The sequence below is a fragment of the Lathamus discolor genome, chromosome 3 (assembly GCF_037157495.1).
Source record: "Lathamus discolor isolate bLatDis1 chromosome 3, bLatDis1.hap1, whole genome shotgun sequence".
Lineage (NCBI taxonomy): Eukaryota > Metazoa > Chordata > Aves > Psittaciformes > Psittacidae > Lathamus > Lathamus discolor.
In genome coordinates, this window is record NC_088886.1 from 130,828,216 (window position 1) to 130,854,281 (window position 26,066).

The 26,066-nt window shown below is 49.7% G+C and overlaps 1 long non-coding RNA gene across 9 annotated transcripts in view; it reads right to left on the reverse strand.

Annotated features, from left to right (window-relative positions):
- LOC136010491 (uncharacterized) overlaps positions 1 to 7,584 on the reverse strand; it is a 66,738-nt gene extending 59,154 nt beyond the window's left edge. For all 9 annotated transcript variants that reach the window (XR_010610900.1, XR_010610901.1, XR_010610896.1 and 6 more), the window contains exon 1: positions 7,352 to 7,584. This is a non-coding gene — a long non-coding RNA (uncharacterized LOC136010491). The remainder of the gene's footprint in view (positions 1 to 7,351) is intronic.
- Positions 7,585 to 26,066: the final 18,482 nt, after the last annotated feature.

The window sequence follows — 26,066 nt, forward strand, 5'->3', positions numbered from 1 at the left end:
TTTTCAGAGGGTGCTCTGTGAAATGGGGTTTCGAGGGGGACGGTCCCTGTGTGGGAGGGATGGGGACAGAGCCCACAGGAGAAGGGGGCACAGGCGTTGTTGCTGTTTCTTGGAAAAGGTGCTGGCTGCGGGAAAGAGCCGGGAGAGGAGACAGGAGCCGGATTGTTAGAGGATTCAATGAGCTGTGGCCAATGCATTCGAAAGGTGCTTAAGACAGCCAAAGCTCCTCACCAAACACACACTGCTGTGAACAGCACAGCGCGCCCCCGGCTGCAGAGTCTCCCCTGCCATGCACATCACACCCCAGGAAACAACCAGCATCCTCTCAGCCCATGCCCAGTCCAGCTCTGCATGGCCAGGGCAGCAATGCTTCCATCCGGGCACACCTCTGACCACCCTAAATCATCCCTCGGATGTGCAGGCGCAAAGGGACAAAAATGTGCCCATCTCAGACCCATCTCCTCATTCCCACCTGCACCTTTCCAGTATGTTGTCTCATTCAAGCAAACCTGGCCAAGCCAGAGAGGAGAGCAAGGGTTTTTCATAGACCTGAAAAAGGGAATCCAAAGCAAGTCTTGGGACCAGCAGGGCTGGTGAAACCTGGTTTCTGATGGCTTTATGGCCTGATTCCTTTGCCCTCCCTTTGTCACCACTGCCATAACACCCTTTTCTCCCACTAATGCCTCCCATTGCCCCAGAAGGACCCTCATCTTAAGTGCTCACTGACTCCAAGGCATGTGCTGTTTGGCCACAGGGCACAGAAGTGTCAGCTGGCCAGTAGAGAAGGCAAGCAGAGTAGAATGTTATTGGCACCAATGCGAGCCTCTCTTCTTTACCCCACCATTAATTTTGACACAGTTTGCAGGCACACAATAGTTTGGTGGGTTCTGTCCTTGTGTCAAGTACAGTTGACATTGACAGGTATGTTAAACATTGTAGTGAGGAAGGGGACAAATGACAGACAGTGCAATTGCCTAGGCTGGGTTACCTGAGCTTAAACTTACAAAAGGTGACAGTTTCATCAGTGTCAGAACATACCCTCATCTGCACCTGCAGAACCATAGCACACATCAGGCTCATTACCATAAGCTTGCCACAGTTTAATCAGGTAGCTCCCATCAGCAACACTGCAGAAATCACTTTCCTTGGGGGGTCTTGTTGCCCAGATCCACAGATTAATTGTCTTCACCCTTTGAAGCCTGAGCCCCTCTGGGCCTTCTGAAATACCATGGGGCATTCAAAAGTAAACCCACACCCAGAGCTGCTCTCTGTGGCTCTGCACACACATCTGCCAGGTGATGCCACATGGGCTATGTGGAAAACAGCAGTGTCAGCATACTTCCTGTGAGTTTCCACACTCAGCCAGCCCATCCCAAACACTGCAAACGCACAGAGCCACTGTCACCATGGCTGGTACCATACAGATGCCTACCTGTAGCATCTCCCAGTGTAGGAAATGTTTACTCTTTCAGCATTGCTGTGATAGTCTGGACCAAGATTAGAAAGGCAGAACTAGGTCCATAGGCCATGTAAGAAGTCTGTCAAAAAGAGTGAAGCCTAAACCTGGTTTCCTTATCTTCTGAAGCAATCCTTAGACTGCCTGCATACACCAGAGTACATGCATGTGACACATTGGAGGGGTGCTGGCTCTGGCGCTGAGTAGTACGTGGTTGTACTCATCTGAAGCATAGAAAAGCCAGATGCCTGATGGTACTTTTACAGAGTGTGGAGATAGCGAACTGCAGCCCTCCTTCAGCTGAGGGTGGCTGCAACTTATAGCCACAGACATGCACACCCAGCACCCTCCTAAGGTAGTTCACATACAGCATGAGGGGTACGTGGTGCTGCACAGAGACACCCTGCAGCAGGACCCTGGTGCTACTTGCATGTGCGAGTTAGATCCACACAGGTCATGTTGCAACCATGCACAGCTGGTACAGCACGCCCTTGCCAAGCGAGGACTGCAGCCACAGCAAAGACATGCAGAAACTGATGCTACATGTACAGTGACTCTGTGGCAACACTTAGACCATTTGCTGCTCCAGGGCCACCTACCCTTTGGCCATAGTCCCAGCATGGCCACCTATCTTGCTAGGGGACACTTTTGGGCTGTATGATACTAGCTCACCTACAGATTACCACAGTGCATAAAAGCAATAATTTTGTACCTTGCTTTTTTGTACATCTCAAAGGTAATCACAACTGAAGTAGTCATGATTACCCCCCTTTAAAGGCAGGGAAACTGGGGCACTGTGTGATGAATGACCCAGTCCAACAGACTGGTGGCAGGGACCACAGAGACATCCAGGTTCCCTAAATTTCAATCCAGTGTGCAGGGACTGGGTTAATATGTGGACAGTATCCATGGTGTGATGCCCACACTGGTCTTAATGGTGGGTTGTGTTAAGACTGGCTTTAGACCCAGGGTGGCCTAGGACTTGTGGGTAGCAGGGCAGGAAGGAGTCATTCCCTGATCAGCTTTTGCCTCAGAGAAGGGCTTGAACAAAAGTTCACCTGAAGGTGCTGGTGAAAGGAGCCTGCCGGGCCACCCGCACCGCTCTCCGGTCGCTCCCGAGAAGTGAATCCATCTGGCTGGAGTTATGGGGAAAGTGAAAAAAGAGCCCATCTGTGGAGACAGAAACTAGCCCCACCGACCACTCACACTGCTTGACATTAAGAAGTGCTGACAGCGGGGAGGGAGGAAAGGAATGGACTAAGGGCCACTTTCATCTCATGACAGTCTCCTGCCAGCCCCAGCCACTGTGTCTCCCTCTCGCCCGCCTCCTGGCCCCTTGCTTTCCTAGGTATTTTATTAAATAGGGTCACAGCCCGCATTAGAGTCCCTCCCACAGCCCTGGCAAAAGGAAAACACTGGCCAGCCCCATGACCCCCACCCTTTCAGGTCCCCACTCTTTTGCTGTTTCCCCCCGCTCCGGAACTGAGATGCCCAGCTCACTGCAACCTTGAAGTTTCATAGACAAACATCAAGGCAAAGGGCTCCAGGGAGGGGGGAGACGTCGCCATTTTTTTTCCTCTTACATTAATTATCTCATTTAGTTGAAAGAAAAGTCAAAAAATGGAGCTTTGCCTTGGCAATTTATGATGCTGGAGCAGTAATTTATGGCTCGATACAACTTTATTTTGCTCCTTCCTTACACACGCAGATACACATACATACACTTAAGGAGACACTAACCTGAATTTATCACACTAAATACCTGCCTGCTACAAGTAAAGGACGGAACATAATTTACCAGGCAGGATGGGGAGGGGTTCACATGTGGGGGGAAACATTTAGAAGAGTTAATGTTTGAAAGTTGGTCTTTGAAGGCAGGAGGCTCCTCTAGATAGAAAGAGTAAACCTAACTAATTAAAACTGATGTATCAGTTTCAAAAGAAGAATGTGCTGGTAATGAAAACTATGCATGGGCAAAAATAAGAGGCGGCGGGGTTAGCCATGACAGCTTAGACACCCTCCAGGGAGAAGGTCCTGCATCAGACCAACAGGATCTGAGATCTAATTTGCTAAGCCAAAACCTGTTATCAAGTGGCTGTTCTGATGCCGGACACACAGTTTGGGTGCAGAAGCAAATGTGGGTCATCAGGAGGGTCTGAATCATGGTCGTGGCATGCCAGCAATGTGACCCACTGCAGTGAGCCATTGTGTGCAATGTGAGCACGCTGGAGGAGGAGGGAAGGGAACCTTGTGCTGCAGATATGCTGCAAGTTGTTCCAGCAGCAACCAAGCACAGCGGATGGCCAAAGGAGATGATTTGCTTGCTCCAAAATGCTGACCAACAGGGCAGCCAACAAAAGGGGAAGAGCAGAGGGCACAGGGAAGGGTAAGTGACCAGTCCAAGGCCACCCTGCAGGCCAGCTGCAGAGCCACAGTTACTGCCAGCATGCACACCTTCCTCTGCCAGTGCTGGGAGCCTCCTTGTGTGGTGCTTGGGGATGGTCGTGAGAGAAACCCAAGCTTGACTTGGAAGGGAATCCCACACGTTATCCCACTCCACCAGGGAGACCATCAGCAGAAGTAGTTCATCCCAGTTCTGCCATGAGACAAGTGGCTGCACAAGGCATGGGCAAGCCAGTGGCTCTGCATGGCATGGCTGGGCGCTGGCATTAAGGCTTTTGTTGGGCATCTCAAGTCACATGAAAGAGGATGTGGGGCACAGTGCTCTTAGCAATGCCTGCATATGTGAACTGGTGGGTCCCCACCTACAAATGAAGGCTCACCTTTCCCATATCTTACTCTGGCTGAGACCTCGCTTGTTGCCACATTCACATTTTTCCAGGCTTTACCACCTCCAGAGAAAATGGGGAGATTGAATAGAAACATCCTGGCTTCATCTCTGCATTTTCCAGTGTGTCTTCCTGAAGTGTCCTTCTCCCAGCTAGGGATACCTGTGGTGGCTCCCCTAGTGCCTTTCCCAGCCAGCCCTCTTCTGCAGACCTCTGTGACTGGTACCCAGGAGAGGTCCCTCCACACGCTGTGTCCAGTGCACCAAACAATAGCCCCTGCTTGTCAATCCACCCAACAAGTTTCCAGAGCCAACCAACAAAAGCCCCACAAGATGATTTGTATGCGTGCACAGAATACCTGCTCCCCTTGGTAGGGAAGGTGTTCTTTGTGTTACTGCTCTCTCTGTAGACATCAGCTTGTTTACAAATCTTACAGCAACCCACCGCCGTGGCATTAAACAGATATGGAGAACAAGGTTTTTTCTTATTGATTTAGGGACGGTTTCATTTGTAAGTGAAAGGGCATCTGTCAATAGACTGCATGATCTAAGGCACCAATCCAGAGAAATCTAAAGCACGTGAGTACTTGGGAGGAAGCATGGGATTCAGGGCTGTTGAACTGGGGCCAGCAGCCTAAACCATGCTTTATTTCATGTTGCATCGTAACTCTATTGCACAAGTGAGAGGGAAGTATTATTAAGAGGGAGGATGGAAGGGGAAGAAGAGGAAAACATGTCTATTTCTTGTCCAGTAATGTTAGCAATATATTTATAAAACTGAAACAAGACTAATCTTCACTCCTCTGTGCTTCTCAGGGAGCCCTGACTATGTTGTCTGTTTTGTTTAGATTATGCACTCTTCATGACAGATTATCTGTATTTTGTGTCTTGTAAAGCACTGGGCATTTTTATATAATAGTAATAATCTACAAAATACACAAATAAAAGGATCAGAGCAAGCGACGTTGCAGAATTGCTTTTGCCTGAAAAGAGCAGCAAAAACCCAGATAGAAATAGCTATGTTTACTTTGATAAAACAATGTGTGTGTGTGATAGTGCATGCACATGCAGAGAGAGTGAGATAGGTGCATACAGTGGGGAAAAGAGTCAAGGAGGGAATAAGTTCATCAAATCTATAAGCATTTGGCACCTAGGTATCATGCAAACTACCCTGGGTGCAATCAAAGCCTTCCGACGCTCCGAGGGACTCAGTGGAAGTGTGCAGGATATTAAGAGTGACAAGCCATCAGGGCTGCAATACCAGATGAGTAGGGAAAGAAAACTGAAGCATGGTGTCAGCTCAGATTGTTGTTATCCCTGTTCAGGAAATGGTGTAGGGCGATGCAAAGTAGTGACAGGAAGAAAGGAGGTTGGGACATCTGGGGACTAATCTCCCATCCCCCAGGGATGCTGCACCCGTTCAGGACGTGGAACCAACCGACCTCTGCATCACTCCTGGTCCTGCTTTTGTCATCTTGAACACGGGGTGACTGTTTGTCCCTGCTCCCTGGGGTGCTCTGAGGAGGAAGAGGCTTCCCGGTGCCCGGGAAGGGTGTCACAGCAGCAGGAGGAAGTGTGCGGTGTGATGGGAGTTCACAGCACTGGGCAACATTAGGGTGGAGGGGAGGAAGGGAGGGTGGGGAGGGGAAGGCCTATAATCCCCTTGGTAAATCCATGCCTGAACTATAAAAGGATAATCCATGTGCAACCCTGGCCCCACTTATAGGATTTAGCTCTTAGTGTGGAATACTAATATTTGGCTGTTTGTTTACCCCTGTGAACTAATTTGGCAGATTCTTACGATTCTCACAGGGAGAATTTATTTCGATTTTGATATTACTCAAAGCCTTGGGTCCTGGAGCCACAGGATTATATGCAAAGCTCTGAGCAGACTTTTTTAATCCTTTTTCTTAAGAAATAACTATTTGTTGTGGATGCAGCAAAAAGCTTGAAAGCTGGCCTGCTGCTCCACAACACAATGGCATCAGAAAAGAAGCCACTTGCTAATTCCTTTTCCTTTTTTTCTTTTTTAACATGGTGATTTTTAAGCCAGTTTTGCAACTGTGAAAGGTGAATGGGGATCAAGCCCATGATTTTTGAAGAGTCGGCATGGGCAAGCCAGGCTCTGCTTGTAGATTCCCACTGGCTTGGTAGCTTGCACCTAACACAGTGGCATTGCCCTGGGAGAGCAGTATCACAGGCAGAAACGAGATCCTTCCAGCTAAAATAATATGCAGAGTCTGGGGAAGAAGGAGGCACAGGGAGAAAAAGGGCACGTGTTAAGATCAGGAATTCAGACTTCAATTAAAAAGTAACTTTCTAACCTTGGACAATGCAGAGAATGGCTTGAAAATGTGACGCATGCACCCCCTTAAAAGAGAGAGACAGTACAAGAATCCCAACTATGTTATTTTCGTAGTCTTGCTGGTCTGAGGGCTTGCTCTTTGGTTTTTGAACAGCTGAAGTTGTTAAGACAAGGGAAGACGTGTCGTTTTTCTAAATGCAAAAACCCTCTTCCGTTGCAAAGCTTAAAGAAATGGCAAGAAAATGACAGTTCTCTAAATGGATTTGTGTTTGCTCCTCTCCCAGTGTCCTGAAAGAAATCAAAGGCTGCAAATGTAATCACCACAAGGAGCGGGGCAAGTTGGCATATTTGCTGGAGATTTGTCTCTTGATTTCAGAAAATACTCAATTTCAATTTGTGCCCAAAAGCATTTCTTCTGAGAAGATTTAAGCACATGTGAAGTGGAATAACTGCCGAGGGGTTCACCAAAAGCTGCCAGTAAAATAACAAAATTTATCATGACAAAAAAAATTCTCTTCCTTAGTAAAAACAGAGGCAAGGCCTAAACAAAACAAACCTTCATAAATCAGGCAAACAAGTCAGGGAGATGAGAATCGTATCAGATAGTGGAAATGAGACAAAAATAATATAAGCTATTCACATGTTTTGAAACTTCACAAAGAAGAGAGGGTGAAATCTTGGTGTGTAAATCAGGGACACAAGCAAAATCTGTGCCCAGCAGTTCAAGCTGGAAACACCAGGTACAGATCCTGGGAGCCCAGTAGCAGAAAGTTTTTATAGGATGCGTGTGTATTGTTGGTACCTGCTTTATTTTCCTCCTCTTCAGACCCTGCTGTGCCTGGCTGTCTCACACGACTCCAGTTCCTCGGCTGCCTCATTCCCAAAGCCGACCGGAGCACAAACTCCCATAGGGGCCCGTTCACTTGCCACCTCGGCCAGGCTCTCCCATAAGTGAGCCCAGAGAGGGGCTGCTCGGGCACTCTGCAAGCCATCCTGCAATTCCCAACAATACCCTGAAATTCTGCATGTGCTTAAATACACAGATCTGTTGTCATTTTTACCTCACCCTCTAAAGCTGAGAGCCGGTTCCATCTCTGCTCATAGCTGTTAATAATTAAACTGAAATGATACAGAGATTGAGAAAACGTATTTTAGACAAGTCATATTTTCCCAAATTTATTCCAAAGACAATAGGAAGGGAATCAATATATTCATACAGACAAAGGGAGGGTTTGGCTGTCTGATTTTCCAAGGGTTTGGACTTGTTTCTGTTTCCTCCTCTTTCCGTCTCAGCTTGTTTGTTGATGACAGGATTGAAGAGCCCAAAACATTACCCCAAACTGGGGGGAAGACATACTATAACGAGGATATGAAGGGAGCAATTTATTTGGTTTATTAAAAGGATCAAGAGGTGACCTGCTTCCCGCATATAAATATCATCCTAGGGAAGAAATAGCAGGTACTAAACAACTCTTTAATGGCTGGAGGAAGCCGTAACGAGAGCCAATGGATAAATGCTGAAGCCAGACAAGTGCCAATTAAAAATACTGAACCTTCTTTATTTTGTTTTACTTTGTCCGAGGAAGTCAGGGTGATTAACCGCCAGAGCAGGCTCTTACGGGAAGCGCTGGAGTCTCCCTTTCTCATCTTCGGCTCAAGACTCGTGTTCTTTCGGGAAGGAAGTTATTGTGTTAAATAAAGAGGTGGCAGGGGGACAATCTCTGGCCCGTGTAACGCAAGCAATTCAATAAAATAAGCAGAAAATGTTTTGTGAGCTTAAACTGGATAAACAACTTTACCTCCCTCGGCTGATTTTAAACAGGAGGATGATTTAGAAAACAAAATGAAACAGGAAATTGAGAATAAGAATCCTGGAGAACGGAGCAATTATTGTTACTGCAGAAAGAGAAAAAGAAAGTGAGTATTTTGTAGCAGCAAGGAGGGATCCGAAGCAAAACTAATGCCGGGATCTGGGACAGAGCGAGCCAGAGGGATCGCTGCCGGATGGGGCTGACAGGGCTCTCCCGCAGCACCGCCAGCCTTTGGGGAAGGAGCTGCTCAGGCTCCATGGAGAATCCTGCCTTGCTGATTTCCAGCTGAGCAGCTTTCCGCACTCAATGGCCGTCCCTGCTGCTTTCATGCAGGGATGTACTCTAGCTTGGAAGAGAGCAGTTCTGTTTAGATAGCCCCCAATCCTAGCTTCACCTCATCCCTTCCAGCAGAGTCACTGTAATTAAGATTTGTTAAGGTTTGGAAGAAATCTCATTAATCAGATAAGATCTGAACTTTATTTTCTTTTTAAAGACCCAATTTGATCTCTCTTGCTTGTGGTAATTGCTCTCCTCTTCTGACATGGAAATTCATTTTCCAGGCACATAAAACACAATAGATTTCCATTGTCAACAGCAGCAACCCCAGGAGGGTTAAAAATATTCCTCCGAAGGCTGAAAAGCGTGTTGGGAGCAAATCCAGACACAGGCAGGGAGAGGCAGCACCAGACAGGGTGCTGTCAGACAGAGGTGGGGTGGGAGAAAGGGGTTAGCGCAGTCCCCAAAAGGAGCAGGGGTGCCCCAGGAGAAGGGAGGGCAGCAAGACCCCAGCTGTGACCCTCAGTACCTAGGGTTGAGCTGGCAGGTTCTACTGAGGGACCTGTGCAGAGAGGAGAAAAGTTGTTGCCACACCTGGTCCCTGACCTGGGGGAGAAAAAGCATCCTTCTCCTGAGTTTATCAGAAACCAGTACTTCAAAGAGCGATCAGAAAAGCTCCTGGATGGCTGACATTTCACATGAGGCAGCACCAGGATAAATGACACAGTGTGAAATATACTCCACCACATCAAATCCTATCCATCAGCAGGATTCCTGGTTTCTAAATGTCAGGTGTGGAACGGGAACTCCTCAGGAACATCTGAATCAGAAGATGCCTCCCTTCCCCACTGCCTGCTCCCCAGCTCTGCTCAACCCACAATGTGCCTTGATGGACTCTGCCTCCCCATCCGACCCATGGCACCACGGTGAGACCAGGCAGCCAAGTGCGGGTGCCAGGCGTGGAGATGTGCACAGATAAGGCATGCAGCCCTGGGGCAGGGCAGGGTGTAGATGTACCACTTCCTGCTCCAGGAGGGACAGCACAGGGGCACGTGGAATCCCCCTGCCCATCCTTCAGCCTCATCCCGCCACATCAGATGCTGAGCTCACCATCTTCCCCCTGCCAAGGACCCTGTGCCCTCTCACCCCACTGGCATGCCGGTCTCCCCAGCCTATGCCCTGCTCCTTACATCACCCCACCCCTGATTTCAACCTGAGCCCCAGCTGCACCAAGAGGCCAGTGGCTACAAGCAGCCTCCGCTGCCCTGAGCTGTCACAGGAAGAATAAAGCTGAGCCGTGGTTTTCCAGCACTTCCAGGGGCCCTCACAATGTTGGAGCGGCAGCAGCTTCTGGCACAGCTCAGCCTGGCCACCTTCCGGAGATGCTGAAACTTCGGGGGAGCAGATGGAGACGGAAACCGGTACCCGATGCATTGTGGTCTCCCAGAAACGGGCTCTTTCTGGTATGTCTGTTCAGTAAGGCTGGCTGTGGGTGACCAGGGTGGCCAAAACAGAGAGTCCCCCGCACTGCTGGCCACAGGGAGGCAGAGACCAGGCATGGCTGGTGCACACAAAGGTGCTAATAGAGACCTAGGGCGAATGTCCAGGCCCTGCCTGCCTCTCTCGCTCTCTTTGCAGAGAGAATCTGCAAACATATTAATCTCATCTCACACACAAACCCTCCGTCCTGATCCCAGAATCCATATATTAGGAGATTTACATAAATTACCAGCTATCAATAGGGCACATGAGGCGCGGGGGCTGAAAGCCAGTGCCCTTGCCAAGAAAACAGTACAAGAGGATTGGAAAGGAGGGGAAAGGAGGGGGCTGCAGAGACGGGCTGGGAGCACTGTGAGCGGAGGTCTGGGATGGCGGTGGCTGGCTGTGCTGTCTGGGTCTCTGAGCCTCTCGCTGCAGCCACCATGCCCTGCTTTGTGGAAACGAAGGCCTCCTCCTGTGCACACTGTGGCACCTTTCCTCCACCTCTCCCTCATGAAGGAAGGGCAAGCAGCCTGTCCTGCGCCCTGCTGCTTGCCCCAGTGGGTGCTGGGGAGCAACCCCTGGACCTAGGTCCGTATGCCCAGGTTGCAGTGACAGGCAGAGGGAAACAGGGATGACTCTTCACATCACTGCCTTGCAAAGTCGGGGCTTTGGATTTGTAGTCCAGGTCAGAGCTCACCTTAGCCTCTGGCATCCCCAAGCCTTAGGAGCCCTGGGGAGCCAGAGCTCTGTGGCTTCACTGGGGACTTCAACAGATCCTTGACTCCCTCTTGTTTCTCCCCAAGGGGCTTTGTCTTTGCTGGGAGAAGGGGAAAGCTTGAGCTTGGCCACTGACTACCACCTGGCCAGAGGCAGGACCACTTTCCACCGCAGGTGCACTGAAAAGGGCATTCAAGCTCCTCTGAGCCATGAGAAACTTAAGTGATGCTTAATGAGGGCTGTGAAAGCCATGTACAGAGCCCTGGCATGCAGGTGCAGAGAAAATCACCAAAACAGACCCCCTTCCAATGTGTTTCCCAGGACAGACCTGCTGTGTGAGGGGGCTGATGGCCACACATAGGGCAGACATAGCGCTCCAGCAGGCATAGTGCTTCTCGCCATTGCAAAGGCACACCAGTGTCATGACAGTTTGCCAGTTCTATCCCCTTGGCATCAGGGCCTGGGGCACAGCCCATTCCTACCACCATAAGACTCAGGCATACAAAACAGACCCTGGGCAAGCCTGGGGTGAGCCCTGGTCCCAAAAGTGGACAGAGGTGGGTGCTTCCCGAGGCAGGCAGTGCGCCTGACCTCTCCCGCAGCATCCTCTGAGCCTGACAGGCAGCAGCCCTGGACCCTGCCCTGCCCCAGCCTGGGCAGACCCCCGACTCGGGGTCCCTTTTGTCACCAGCCCGCGGCCACCTCAGCGGAGAGCCCGCTTCTCCCGCAGTGTTTTGCTGCCCTCGTGGGTCCGGCGCGCACATTGCAGTCTCCAGCATCCCGCACCGGCTCCGCAGCACCTTCAGCACCACCCGGCCTTCGGGGGGCCGAGGCACCGGTTCTTCCTGCTCCTGCCGGGAGGAAGGGCAGGGAGGAAAAGGCAGGCAGCTCGGGGTTGGGTCTGGACCAGGGGAGGAGGGGCAGGGGGCACGCAGGGAAGACATCGGGCAGGTCCCAGTCCCAACCCTGCTGGTGGTGGAAAAGAAAGTAAAGAACAAGAACCCAGAGTGCTGACAGGAGCTAGAGCATCATCTCTGCTTTGGAAAGGGCTTCACAGGTCATCTGTTCTTCTTCCTTTCCTCTGAACAGGCACACATCACAGCTGAACCTAACACGTCCACGGCCTGCTGGGGCTGTCCAGTGGGCTGCTGTGAGTACAGTGAGGCCCTGAAAGTTTCTTCCAAGCCTGAAGTGCAACCCACTGTTATCTCTAGTGCTGGAAGAGACAGAAAAGCAGCAAGTGGTGCAAAGAAACAAAGCAATGTGAGCAAGAAAACAGGCCTGAAATTGAGTTACCTGCTAGAAAAGCAGATTAAACAGGAGAACTTTTGTTTCATAGTAGTGGGGGGGAAAAAAACCCACAAAACACAGCAAAACACTATGGGAAATGTGAGTAGCCAACATCAGCTCTTGCACACACAAGATATCCTCCCAGCAATGTAACTAGAGTACACACAGACCTCAGCAGGATTGTGTTGGTGTAGAACCAACATATGTGGCACAATGGAAATGATTTGCATCATATACCTGTAACTGTACAGCACCTAGCACAGCAGTCAGCATCCACCCTCCCATATCAATGTTCAGGTGTAGGTACCTGTTCTCGTGCTCATCCCCAGCACATGTATGTTTGGTTTAGAAGAGGCAAGCCAAATCCACCCCTAGCATCTGGGTTCCAAAGCTGAAGCTGAAACCGGGTTCGGGTTCGTGCCTCTGACACCTCAGGGCTCTGTGCGAGGGAAGAGGGTTGTTATGGGAAAGCTGCTCCTGCTCAGGATCAGGTTTCTGACCCTTCCGATGGCTCAGCTGGGAACCCCTGCAGCGGCTCGGGCCCCTCTGCGGGCCAGGAGCAGCCCCCAGGCGGGTGCGGGCAGCCCCAGCCCCGCGGAGGGCCCCGCCGGGCTCCTCACGGAGCGCGGGCTCCACGCCGCGGCCAGGCGGCGGCAGCGCACGGGAGCCGCGGGGCCGGACCGCCGGCCCCCGGCCCGTCCTCACAGGCGCTGCTGCTGCGCCGCTGCCCGCTCCCCTGCAGCGGCAGGTCCGGGCCCCTTCTCTTGCCGTCTTCCTTAGGAGGCAGGGACGTGGTTTTGTCTGCCTGAGCCTTCCTCTGCGGAGGGTTTGTTCACTGCTCTCCTGCTCTGCTTACTGGGACACCTCCATCATCATCAGTGCTGGTGTCCACAAACCTGATCACAGCCCAGACACTTCAGGACTCAGACCCAAAGGGGCTGAGCCCTCCTCTCCTGGACCCACAGGATGGCTCTCCATCTCCTCATTTACTCACCAATTATTCATCTACCTTTAAGCACTTGAAAAGCAATGCCGTGCTTTGATCTGTCAGATGCTGGGGCTTTCATATCCCACCACAGCCACCTCCTTTCATTGTATCCTCATGCAGGACCATATAGCAGGAATTTGCCCATCCACCCCCGCTTTCTTGCTGTCCCAGTGCGTGTGAGCACTTGCAGATACATCCAGCATCAGGTGGGTAGTTTGTCCTGGTGCCTGGAAGCTGCTTGGCAGTGAGTGTCTATTTGTGCCCAGTATGTGATGGTGCCTTCCCAGGGCAGTATCTACTAAACCAGCAACAACAGCCCAGCCTCTTGGATGTGGGGGGCGATACTGACATCAGCAGGCGCTAGCAGCAGCTCTGCCCTGCTCAGGAAGAAGTGAGAGGGTCCGACAGCCGTACAGCGGCTGCCAGAGGTGACAGCAATGCCTTAGCCAGGGGAGAGAGCACATCACAGCTGCTCCTGAGGAGGGGAGCGACCCTCATGGAGCTGGAGAACCACTCTGGAAAGGCAGGTCATCATCACAGCACCAGAGACTGCAGGCAGGCAAAGGCAGCATCTGGCCTGGTGGCAGATCCTCCTGCACACTGGGCCAGGCTGACCAGCAAGGTCTGGCTGAGGTTCAGCAAGGGCAGCTGCAGGCCAGATAAACCAGAAATCAGCACAGCGGGAGCAGTGGCACTGAGGGGTCAAAGGCAGCCTGAGAACTGGGGACCAGGGGAGCGTGCCCGTTTTCACACAGGCTCCTGATGCTGATGGAGAAAGAGAAGAATCTACATAAACCCAGGCAAATTCCAGTCAAAACTGAGATCTGGTGATGGGTTTTATATGAAGCGATAGGGGCCTTTCACCTTGGGAGAAAACTCCACAGAACAGCAGTAGATTTTCTGTCCCAGTGCCTTCAAACCCTGACAGGAGGCCCTTTGGGAAGCAGGGGGTTAGACAAAAGAAACCAGGAGAACTCCCTCAGTTACCTACAAGCTCACACCGAGTGATGAACAGCTGCTTCTTGACTTAAAATCTCTCCCTGGCTGTGCTTGAGCTGTACAGCTCTTTCAGGTGTGACAGGCAGACCTGCCTCCAGTACCATGGACTCCATGTGGGTGGGGACAATGGGACAGTGACTCAGGTGGCTTCATAATCTGACACAGGAACAGCTAGCACATGCACTCTATCAACCCTACCATTTCTGGTTTGCCTATCTGAGCATCGAATCACCTGCTACAGCAAGCAAATGGAGCATTTTTCTGTTCTTGACCTGCATAAAGAGCACCAGCAGTTGTCCATCTCAGTAGAGCATTTGAGCCATAGAAGCGGTGGAGGTGACTGTACCTACTCAAAGAGAGCAGTCTGCAGGTTCACCAGCTGCCTACAAGGTCTCTCACACAATGCTCATGGACTTTCTCTCCCCTCTGGTCATAAGCCAGAAGGAAGACCCACATGTCAATCTTCCAGAGGTGACCTCACCAGGGTGACAGCAACCATACTGTAACCCCTGGGCACAGAAGCAGCTGCCAATGCAAGTAGGACTGATTTGCACTTCAGGTCCAGGAGCAGATGCCCTGAGCTTGATACCAGTTGTCCACAGGGAACCATAAAGTCCCCCCTCCAAAATACCTCACCCTTGTGAGCGGCCCAGCAAAGGCTCTCCAACCTAGGTCCACATTTTCACAGCAACTCCCTGAGGAAACTGGCACACATCAGCCCAGGAGCACAGGACCCTGCTTCAGCCTGTTGTTTGTTCCCTCATGCTGAAGGGCAATGCCATAACTGAGAGCTCATGTAGAAGTCCCCTATGGTGCCAGACACACCACACCTCTAGCTAGGCCAGTGAACCCCTCAGGCAAGCACACCACAATAAACACCTCCAAGAAAATCCAACCATCACATATTTATTTCCATCTGCACTTGAACGCCTGAAGCCCGGACCATAGCTCTGCTCCCTTCACCTGGAATCTTTCTGCTTACCAGTGACCTGACTACAGCTCTAGGGCAGGATGGATGAAGTTACCTCTGACATATTTGAAATACAGGGAACGTGAAACAAACATAGATCACAGTAGAGAACCTTGAGGAATACATAGGTCCTGAGGACGAATTTTCATGTAGCACCATGCATGTGAGGCTCACAAGAAGACTTAAATGATGGACAGAGGAGAGGCAGAGGAGAGACTGATCATGTCAGTGTACCCAGAAATGGAAAATCTTATGTTCTACAGTCCTGCACTTCGCTGTGGAAACCGGGCACTACATTCCCACCCAAATGCCAGCAGACATGAGCCACTCTTTCAGCTGGCAGAAGGTAAGAGCTGGTATTCTCAGCAGAGAGCTGAGGTAAGTAGGTAAAGACTCTGTTACTCTGGGTACCATACATGTGGCCTAGGAGACTTCCATCTCCAGATTTGTATACAGACTGATGAGATCAAGCAGGCAAAAGGGCAGGGATTATTAATCCCTTTTTTCCCACATGGAGAAGGGAGGCTCAAACCCCTGTGTTTAGTGCTGCAGCAGCATGGGAATGCCCAGAGAAAAGATGAAGCTGTCGAAAACTACGGTCTATAGGCAGCAAAGCAGAGTGGAATATGCAGGGAGCTAGTTCAAGCAAATGCAGAGCCCTGTAACAGGGGCAAGTCTTGAGAAGAGCTTCACGTTTGAATTTGACCACAGCAGAACACTTTGTGGATTTTCTGGGCAGCCCTTTGAGAACTGGCTTCATCTGAAGGTTATGACAACAGTGGAATTCTGTAGGGAAATGTATCTATACTCAGTAGAGGTGGGCATGCCTCATCAGCTTGATTTGCTAGTAGGACAATGACTTCCCTATGGTATTTAGGTGCCAGCAAAAGCAAGAATGCTTATAGATGTAAACACCATGTAGTACCAGCAGGTGACACAAGGCAAGGAATGTCGTATTTCTTTCTAATATGCCACGTTTAAGGAGATAAGAGTGAAAGAAGGATTTTTTTAAAGGGATAAAAGCTTGTAATAAACATTATTTAATAGCAATTCATTAAAGGCTTATCCCACCATTATTCTCACCAGGCACTTGGGTCTCAGTTTCCAGGATCAGATCCAAGAAAAGGCATCTTCTCATGGCTGTGTATGAGCTAGCATCAAATGAAAGGTCCTATGCAGAGCGATGAAGAGAACCTACTGCTCTATTCACATCATCTTAGGGCCTCACTCTGTTCCTTACATTTTTGGAAAGCAGTCGCTTCTAGCCCAGAAACACTGATTTTGGTTATTTTTTAATTTCATTTGAGCAGTTCTTACTGTTACTGGTTATTTGGGAAGATTCATCCCCAGGCAGGATTGGAATCATTCAGGCTTTGCTGGACCAAGCTGCCAATACCCTTGGGGTTTCCCATTTGGTGCCCTCTTCACTCCTCCTTCAAAAGCTATTCCCTCATCAATTGCTGAGCAAGTTTGGCCATCAAATCCAGGACCTCAGGGCAGTCAGTTCAGCCACCAAAACTATATTCCTCCTAGTATTAAAGCTGTTTTCTTGTGTCCCTTCGGAAAGATACAGCCAGGTGACACTGGCAAGGTACATTTATCCTCCCACTGACAGGTAACCTTCTCCATGTCAGAAAAAGGTTAGTCAGCATACGGCAAGAGGAGAAAAACACCTTCCTGGCACTTCAGTCAGCAACAGTGATTTTCATACGCTGGCCTGACATGCTTTTGTCCTCTGTTACAGTGGGATCAAAGCAAAAGGTTTGGAGACAGACAGCTAGCTCAGTCAGTGAAACCCCATGGTGTAAGACGTGAAAGATCCAAATGCAGCTCCAATAGATGACAGAGATCCTTGGAAGGTTGCAAAACAGTTGCCCCAGGAAGCATTTGGACTGCTGCAGGCTCTGTAGTAGCTTGGAAGGTTCTATCCCAAGCAGCATAAGCAGATGCCTGGAGGCACAGGAGGCGAACAGGACCCAGCTCTCCCTTTTTGGGAGGCCAAGCCAGCCATTAACAGGCACTGCTTCTACAGCTCCCAACCTGAGCCAGGCCTGATCCACCTAGCCCATCAGTTCTGCCTCATTGCCCACATGCAACCTCTTCCAAATGCTGCTGAAAACAGCAGGCTCCTGCAGGAGGCTGGAAGGCAGCACTGGTAAGGTTCATGGGCCACCTCCTGGCTCTCTGCTCTCCAAGCACAGCCACCTTGCCATGTGAAGGAAACTTTTGGCAGCTGTCTGGTGCTGGGAGACAGGGCTTGTTGAGCTTGGCTGAGTAATCCCAGCCTCTCCCGTCACTGCAGCTGCATGCATCCTCTTTCTCCCAGCCCAAGGATCGCTGCCTCGCTGAATCACCCCATTAAATTGCTAATATCTTATTGTTCTTTAAGATTTTGAAACTTGCTGCGAAACGTTTACAGATAATTTTTTTTTTGCCTGCAGTCACTGTGCCTAATGCCCAGTCATTGAGTGCCATATGTGTTTATATGCACTGCAATTTTCCACTTGATTACATTTTACCACAAACACTTTCATCCACTCCGCAAAGACAGCAGCAACACATCCATAACGTTCAGAGCAGCCCAGACAGACAGAGCCCAGACACAAATGTCTCCACCGGCCATGGCACTTCAGAATGAGAGATTCCTAAATCCAACCATCCCAGCCTCCAATTCTGAAATCCCCAAGGGCACAAGCACCTCTGTCACCTAGAGGAACATGCAAAGTTAGCTTCATGCTCCAGCTTCCCCATTAAGCACTGGGTACTGCTCATAAGTCTGGAACAGCTGTGCAACACAAAGGTGCTTGCCAATAACCAAGGATATATCAGATTTTCCAGCACACAGGGGATGACCCAGGCCACTACAAGGATGCTTAGCACCTGAAGCTGCAGAAATACAGTAATAGTGCAGCATGCAGCACAGACCAGTTCTGAATTTAGATCCTACACCCCTGAAAGCAGGGGCAAGTTCTTGTTCAGTCTCCACCTAACCAGGCATAGTCCTGCTTGTCTGTAGTGGGGACCACAGCTGCTGATCACAACACCTTCCTGTTTGCAGCTAGGCAAGTCACCTCATCACAGCACATAGCACCTTGCCTGAGAACATCCGGCTTAGGGCCGCAGTGGTGCTCGTGCAACCAGGCTACAGCCTTCCAGGAGAGGATGTGCAACAGATGCATCTACACAGCAATACTGACATCCCCATGCAAGCTCACCCTTGTCACCGGTTCAGCACAGCACCAAGCAGAGGACACTGGCTCAGCTGCAGTGGTATGGCCTCTGCAGTAGTAAGCTAAGCCTCAACAACATATGCTGATGTGGCAACACTGCTTTGGTTATGCAGTCAAAAAGCTCTGCCCCAATCCACCCTCTTCACTTGCATGGAATGTCTTTTCCCTCATTGCAGGGAAGTGACAAGCATCAGCCATGTGATGATCGGGAGCTCTCAATCCATTACCATGTACCTGAGCCTGCCTTACTGACCAGCTCTGCTGAGAGACACAGTACAATTTCAGTGAGGAAGCTCTTCATAATCCTGGAGACCAACAAAAGGAGCCAACAGCATCCTGCCATAAAGACTTTTGCATAGAAGAGTAATGTGATACTTCCCTTACATTCTTGGTTATCTGGGCTCTATAATCATTCCAATGTAAGAGGGACGTGTACCTGTTGGGGTAGATCCAGAGGAGGACCATGAAGATAATGAGAGGGCTGGAGCACCTCTCCTATGAAGACAGGACAGTTGGGCTTGTTCAGCCTGGAGAGGAGAAGACTCCAGGGAGACCTTAGAACAGCCTTTCAGCACCTGAAGGGGGCCTACAGGAAATCTGGAGAGGGACTTTTTACAAGGGCATGTAGCAATAGGGCAAGTGAGAATGGCTTTAAAGTGAAAGAGGGTAGATTTAGATTAGGCATTAGGAAGAAATTCTTTACTGTGAGTGTGGTGAGACACTGGCACAGGTTGCCCAGAGAAGCTGTGGCTGCCCCATCCCTGGCAGTGTTCAAGGCTAGGCTGGACAGGGCTTTGAGCAACCTGGTCTAGTGGAAGGTGTCCCTGCCCATGGCAGGGGGTTGGAACCAGATGAGCTTTAAGGTCATTTCCAACCCAAACCATTCTGTGATTCTATGATTTTGTGAGGTGAGATGAAATACAGCACACCAGGTGATGAGTTCTCTTGGACATACCCATAGGATTGTATAATAATCTGGGTTGGAAGAGGCCTCAGGAGATACCTAATTCAACTTACCTCTTAAAGCAGGTACAATTCGATCAGGTTACTCAGGGCCTTGGTCAGTCAAGTTAATATTTCTAAGGTTGGGAACACCACAGTGTCTCTGGGCAAGCGAAGTTGAGTTAACGATGAAAGCAACAGTGAGAACCCACTGCTGCATGCTCCCAGACTGCTCTTTCCATGGTCCAATCTCATAAGGAAAGAAGGGAAGGCAGACAGCATTGTGTTCTGCTTGCTGCTCATGGCTTGAGAGGGGAAGGACACCAATTTTGTCACTGCAGCACTACATGATTCAAAGCCCTGAGTGCACACAACAGGTAGGGCCCTTACAGACCTAGATCTCACTAGGACTGTTGATGATTGAAAACAGGCTTTCAGCACTAACTGTATTGGTTGGACTTAATTTCTGAAGATCTTACACGTTCTCTTTGAGAACTCCCAGGCCTGAGATAAACTCTTTTAAGACCTCTTCCATGTTCCCATCAATGTTACCACCTATCACCGGATGTAAAATGTCCACAGACAGGCAGTTTTCTGCTGCTGAAGAAATGTCCCATCCCTGACCAAACACAAGGAAGCAACCATAACTACTCCACACTGGAGAAGAGGCACTGAAGCCATTAGTGGTCACTAGCCTGGAAGCCCAAAGACAGTGCTCCTCACCCTGAGCACATGAGCACAGGCCTGCAGAAAACAAGCCAGATCAGTGAGTCCAGCTACCAAGAACGGCCACCACTGTTTCGCCAAGCGCTTGCTGCCTCTTGTTCAACAGCGCTGCTTAGCACCATCAGCACAGAATCAATATTCCCTTGAAAGAAATGCTCGTTTGGAGGAACTCAGCAGTGACCTTGGCAGAGGTCACTCCCAAGACATGGGGCAGCATGACGTGACAGCTCCTTCTGTCAGAAGGAGCACACACTGCCTTTTCGTCTGCTAGAAAGTCCCTGTTAGCTCCTTTTTTCTTTGAGTCTTCCTACCTTTCAGAGATCTGATGCAGTTGCACACAAGGGGCAAAGATGTTTATTCCAGATGAATTCATTGCCCTCCCTTTTGACTTGGGAGCTGCATCAGCCTTTAGGTCTGCACCTGAAAGGCAACCTTTTCACAAGGAGAAAACAAACAAATGGGAGGTGTAGGAGAGAGGTGGCTTTTCCCTAGCATCTTCACTGAACCCATCCAAGCCTGCTGCTAAAACCAACTTTTGCACCTTTCATGCAGGGCTAGAACTTGAGCTCATGTGATGAATAGTGAGCAGTGATGTTTCATAAGAACGTGTGAGCTTCTCAGAGTCAGTTAGGGGCCATCACCTGCCTGGCTGCTATGCCCTGAGGCATAGCTGCATTGAGCTAGGGAGTTTGGCCTTGGGTTGCTGCTTTGTCCCATCTCAAGAGGTGGCGAATTCAAAGCACAGACACCTCATTCCATCTGTCCTGCTTTTTGGCTTACTTGAAGAGCTGTGAAAGTCTCTAGGGCCTTTTTCCAGGATGAGTCTATTCACTGTCTTCCAGGCTCAACTCAGGGCTTATTTACTTGTTTAATACCAACACAAGACTAGAGAGGATCCCTTGGGTCACTAAATCCAGTCTCCTGTCTTAGGATACCTGACCACCTTATGCAAGACCTTCACATCACATTCCATCTGAATCCTAGTGCATCTTCAACAACTTCTTTTCCTTCACTATCTCCTCCACTCCTGTAAATGTGAGTTACAATCCATTGGTCTGCACAGAGGGTTTCTAGACAACCCCAGAGGCCCTGTGGTTATCCCTGGGCCTCTCCTTCCCACTGTGAAGGATATCTGCTTTCACAGTACAATGAAAAAGAGTAACTCTAGAAGTAAGGCATTCCTTGTTCTGTGCTGAGGGGACATGGGATGCTGCAAAGCCTGACTAGAGTGGTTAAAAAAGTCCTTTTGGGAACATCATGCACCCTGATCTACCCAATTGTCATTCTAGTTAGGTGGCAGGGCATTTGCAATAGCATGTACCATGGCCCAAGAGATTCCCTGGTGGAGGTGAATGGAAGGCATCCTCAAGACAACATGCCGAGTCCATGTGAACCGTGACAGGGACTCAAAGGCAAGACAAAGGGGATTTTCCCAAGAAGGCTTCCACATCTATCTGAAAAATCATCCCCATTCTTTTTCCCCTGATGATCTTGGCCTGCTCTTCCTTCTCCTGTGACAGCTTTTCCCTCCAGCCACTCTGTTGGAGGCTGGTATTTTTCTGAGCAGCCTGATTTCTTCCCAACTGCCTTTGCACTGAAACCAAGATTTGAAGGGGAGCCCGGGGAGAGAGAAGGAGCGAAGTATGACACATGCAAGCTATAGTGAAATGACATATTCATCACAGGTAATGGGGTCCCACATGGCACCCCAACTGGATACTGCCCCACTGCCCATTTCCCAGCTGGCTCTGCTGGAGTTTCCCCCCTGCTCCCCTCCCCACATTTCTGATGGTGTCACTCCAAGCGAAGTGGCTGATCTGATTGGTGAGAGAACACGAGGGGTGTCAGAGAAGGTGCTCACAGACATTTCTTGGCCGCCTCAAGGAAATAAAGGCCATCGCTGAGCCTGTCAAAATGATTAATCGCTTACAGGGAATGAGGGGGAGGAGGGAGAGGGAGGGAAAAGGAAGGGGAGTAAGGAGGAGAGAAAGACAGATGGGATGGGGAGAGCTATAAACAAACAGCAAAAGCAGGAGACACAGGATTGCCTCTGTGCTGGGGAGGAGGTAGAGGCCAGGGGCCAGTGAACTGGTGGCAGATGAGTGGGTCCTTCATAGCCCCAAGCTCTACCTGGAGATTCCCACCGCTGCTCACACCCCAGGTTTGCACCACCCCCAAATACAGGCTCAAAGAGCACTAAGGTCTGCCCTGCCAGAGCCGTGTCAGACCTGACAGCACAAGTAACATGACCCTGTGACTCCCCAGCTCTACAAATCTCTGCAGTTCATGTGAGCCGACAGACCAGAACCTTATTACCTCAAATGCCAAGCAAGGCCTTACTGCCCCTTACCTTCCAGCTCCAGTGGCTGGCATGTGACCTAAATACCCACTAGCACCAGTAATTCTTTGCTGCCAGAAGCATTTTACCCCAGTGAAACACAGATGGATAGGAGCAGCTTCTGAGAGACTGGCAGAGGTCCTGGCAGAGGAACTTGGAGCAGAATCAGTCCATCGCCTGCAGTACTAAGCTCTCCCACAGAAAGTGCCCCCCTTGTCTGCTATTATAACCCAATGTTCCCTCTCATGGACATGGGGACTGTCCTTTTATAGAAGCAAATGGTTTGACCTCACCCCTTTAGCTGCTTTCAGCTCAGCCAGAGCCCTCACACAGCTCACTGCATGAGGCCAGCAGTCCTTAAGCAGCTCAGGGAGCGCAGAGCGTGCAGCAGATATCATAACACAGATTACCTACATACGCTCTCCCCCCTTCATGGCTTCCCAAGGGGTTTCAAGACACATCCAAAGGTCCTCCCTGTCAAGGCGCTCAGTGGTGAATCCTGACTATCCAAGAAAAAAAGCACAACAGAAAATCTGAGATGGGGGTCACACCTGTGGCTCCTGCCATCCAGCACAGTGACATTTCCCACAGCGACAGCAACACCCTGCTGTGTCCAAGTCTGGGCTTTCTCAGTGTTTCCTGCAAGTCTGCGAGCTGAATTCTGACAGCAGCTCCACAAGTTGAGTTTCACAAAACGCATGAGCTACGCTCCTCCAAATGTAAATGTGTTTAAAATGTTGCTGTGAAAAAAGAGCATCCCTCTCCTCACATGCCTAAGAGGGAAAAAAGTCACTACCTGACACCTCTCCCCGTCCTGAGCAATGTGATCAGTGATGCTCCTAACTTCTCATGATGAGCACTGGATGAAAAGCCCTGTTAGATCCCGTCCTGAGATCCACTGTTTTCTCTTTCATTATGAGTTCCTGTGGTGAACAACACTAGCCATGGGAAGAGGCTGAAAATCCAAGCTGCTATCGCTTGTCTGAGGTCAGAGCCATCTGGGAACAAGACAACATGGCTTCAGCTCTCCCCTTTGGAGGTACCCGCTTTGATTTCCAGTCACAGAAATCAAATCACCCTGACGGAGACCTCCGCCTCAAGTGAATGACCCAGCCTTACAAAGACAGGAATTGGCACTGAAATCAATGACTGCAGTAAGCTTAAGTCTTGAGATGAACCAACCAGCATTGCATGCCCCACAAATAGTCTGTCATCCTGCCTCCCAAGCTATAGCTCTTGAACTAATCAGAGGCAGCGCCTCTTCATGTAAGCAATACCAAAATGTTTAATCTGTCAAGACTTTGAATGACAGCTGTAGGAAGAACAGGTAACAAATTTCACGTGCACCAATAATTTGATCAAAACCCACAAAAAACAAATAAATGCGTATACTGGATTGTACATGGCTGGATGAGGAGCTAAGTGAGCAAATGACAGACGCGGAAAAGTCACAACTGCCTTCTTTTCTTTACCTGTTGTGCAGCCCATCAGGTGCCTCCTTGCTCTTGTTGGGAATTACATTATCAGGGAAGAGCCTGGAACTGCTTTCGCATTGCTCATCCTAATCTTTCTGCATGCCAGTCAAGGCCCACAACTGCCCTCCTCTGCACCAGAAACTGCAAGGCTGCATGCAAGGTGTGAGAAAAGGAGACCACACCAACTTAAGAAGTTGTTTCTGTGCTTTTTGCTGGCAGTTTGTGGCCAGACACTGAGAAGGAAACTCAAGGTGTTGATGGGACAGATAGATGTGATCACTGAACAGCATGGGATGGATTTTGCCTAGCTGCCTTCCTCCACAAGCTTTCCAACCCAATCAATACCCTTGCTGCTGCTCTGTACCTAGGCAGTGGGGGCTCTGTAGAGCAACAGTAGCACTCAGAATTATGCATCTCATGGACTTCACGGTGGCTCTAGTGGCTGCCTCCATTGTTTGTGGGATATTCTCCCCCCGCTTCCCTGCTTCTAACAAAGATTCTGATTAATGATCGCTCATTCCTAATTGTCAAATTTCTTTTCCTTCATCCTGTGTCTAATCACCAGTGACAGAAGCCATTACGCAAATGAGAGCAGACGACTTCCCACAACTGTTCTCGTTGGTAAAAGCCTTGTAATTTAAAGCTCTGATTTGTAGAGGAAAGCTGCGTTTCCCCAAGGCGTCCGGGCATCTGTTCCACTTACACTCCAAGAGCCTCCACTTCCGCTCCCTCCCCCCACAATTAGTTCTCTGCTTGCAACAAATATTTGACTTTGCGAGGCAGTAATTAGAACTTACTTTGCGTGTGTTTGTCACAGCAACAGCATCTTTTCCCCCTCTCTTCTAGGCAGCATCAATGCAGAAAAGCACTCAGATGGGGACTTCAGGACTTTCCAGGACAATGGTGACAGAGGTGCTGTCTCCAAAACAGGAACAGAAGATGAAGACCGTAAACCAGAATGCAAGGAGCTCCTCACACACACAGAGGAGCAGCTTCGGGAAGAGCACTTTGAAAAAACCACACACGCAAAGGCAGTATCCCCTGCGGCAGTTGCTGCTCTGCTCCCAGGGATGGGGTGGCAGCATGGGTTGCACATGTATCAGCCTAAGGGCCTGCCAAGAGACTGTCATGACTACGAGCGCACCATCCCCATCCTAGGATTTTAAAGAGCAGTTGGCTGTGTTCAGGGTTGGCTTATTCATTGATAACAGCTACTGCAAAGAAAGAAGCAGCAGTCTTGGCCCAGGCCTGTCCCTCTATCCCTCCAGAGCTGCTTTGATGCTGAGGGTCTCCCCCCTCACCTGCACCGGTTGGATTGCCTCTGCAGTGCAGCTATATCTCATACCTTCTCAACCCTGGCCTGCTGGCTTCACCCTGAATCTGTTTTATCACTCCAAATTTCCGGGGTGATCACTGCACAGAGCCTGGTCACCAAGGGGTAAAATAGTACATCGGTCTAAACACTGAGGCTCTTCTCTTTCTGAGGGATCATGGCTCTTCAACAGCCATGACCTACAAGGATTAAGATTATTTATGCTTAGAAAAAAAAATCCCACTTCTCAAAGAATAGAGAAATGGGGGAAACAAGAGAAGAAAGGTATTCTAGGACCTAAGGTAATAAAACCAAACAAGAGTGAAAGAGAAAGATCTTGGAGTCTGAACTGGTTTTCAAATGACAGTTTTCATTCATGTTTCTTCTGTTTCTCAGCACAGCCTGAGACACTTTTGGGCTTTGTGGTGCTAGCCATGCACGTTACCCAAGAGGCATGTGCACAACAGAAAGACTACAGGATCAGACTAACAGACCACTAAGGTCGGTGGAACAGAAGCAAGTGTGCATTCAGACAATGATCCCAGCAGGCACAGCAGGGAAGGGTGAACACCCATGGTTACAGAAGACTCTATCCACCTGCCTTTCCTACTACTTCCACATTCACCCTGTCCCCCAGGAGTGTGAGGGGACAATGCCAGTTGTGCTAGCCCAGGTTCAGACAGTTGTCTCTCCCACACCACACCAACATCCCTAATCTCTATTCAGGTCTTCCCCATTTTACTATATGTTAGAAATTTGTTCAGATTTAGCCAACATTTCACTGATGGTGAGATGTCAAGATTGCTGTAGAGTTAATATTACCGTAAGATAACGTGTTTTTATTAGGTAGAGAGGACTCCACCACCCAAGGTTGCTAACATACAGCAGAGGTACACAAAGCCTCCTGCCCAAAATCTCCTTGACCAATGTCTGAACTGGATAAAGGACAACGCAGAGAACA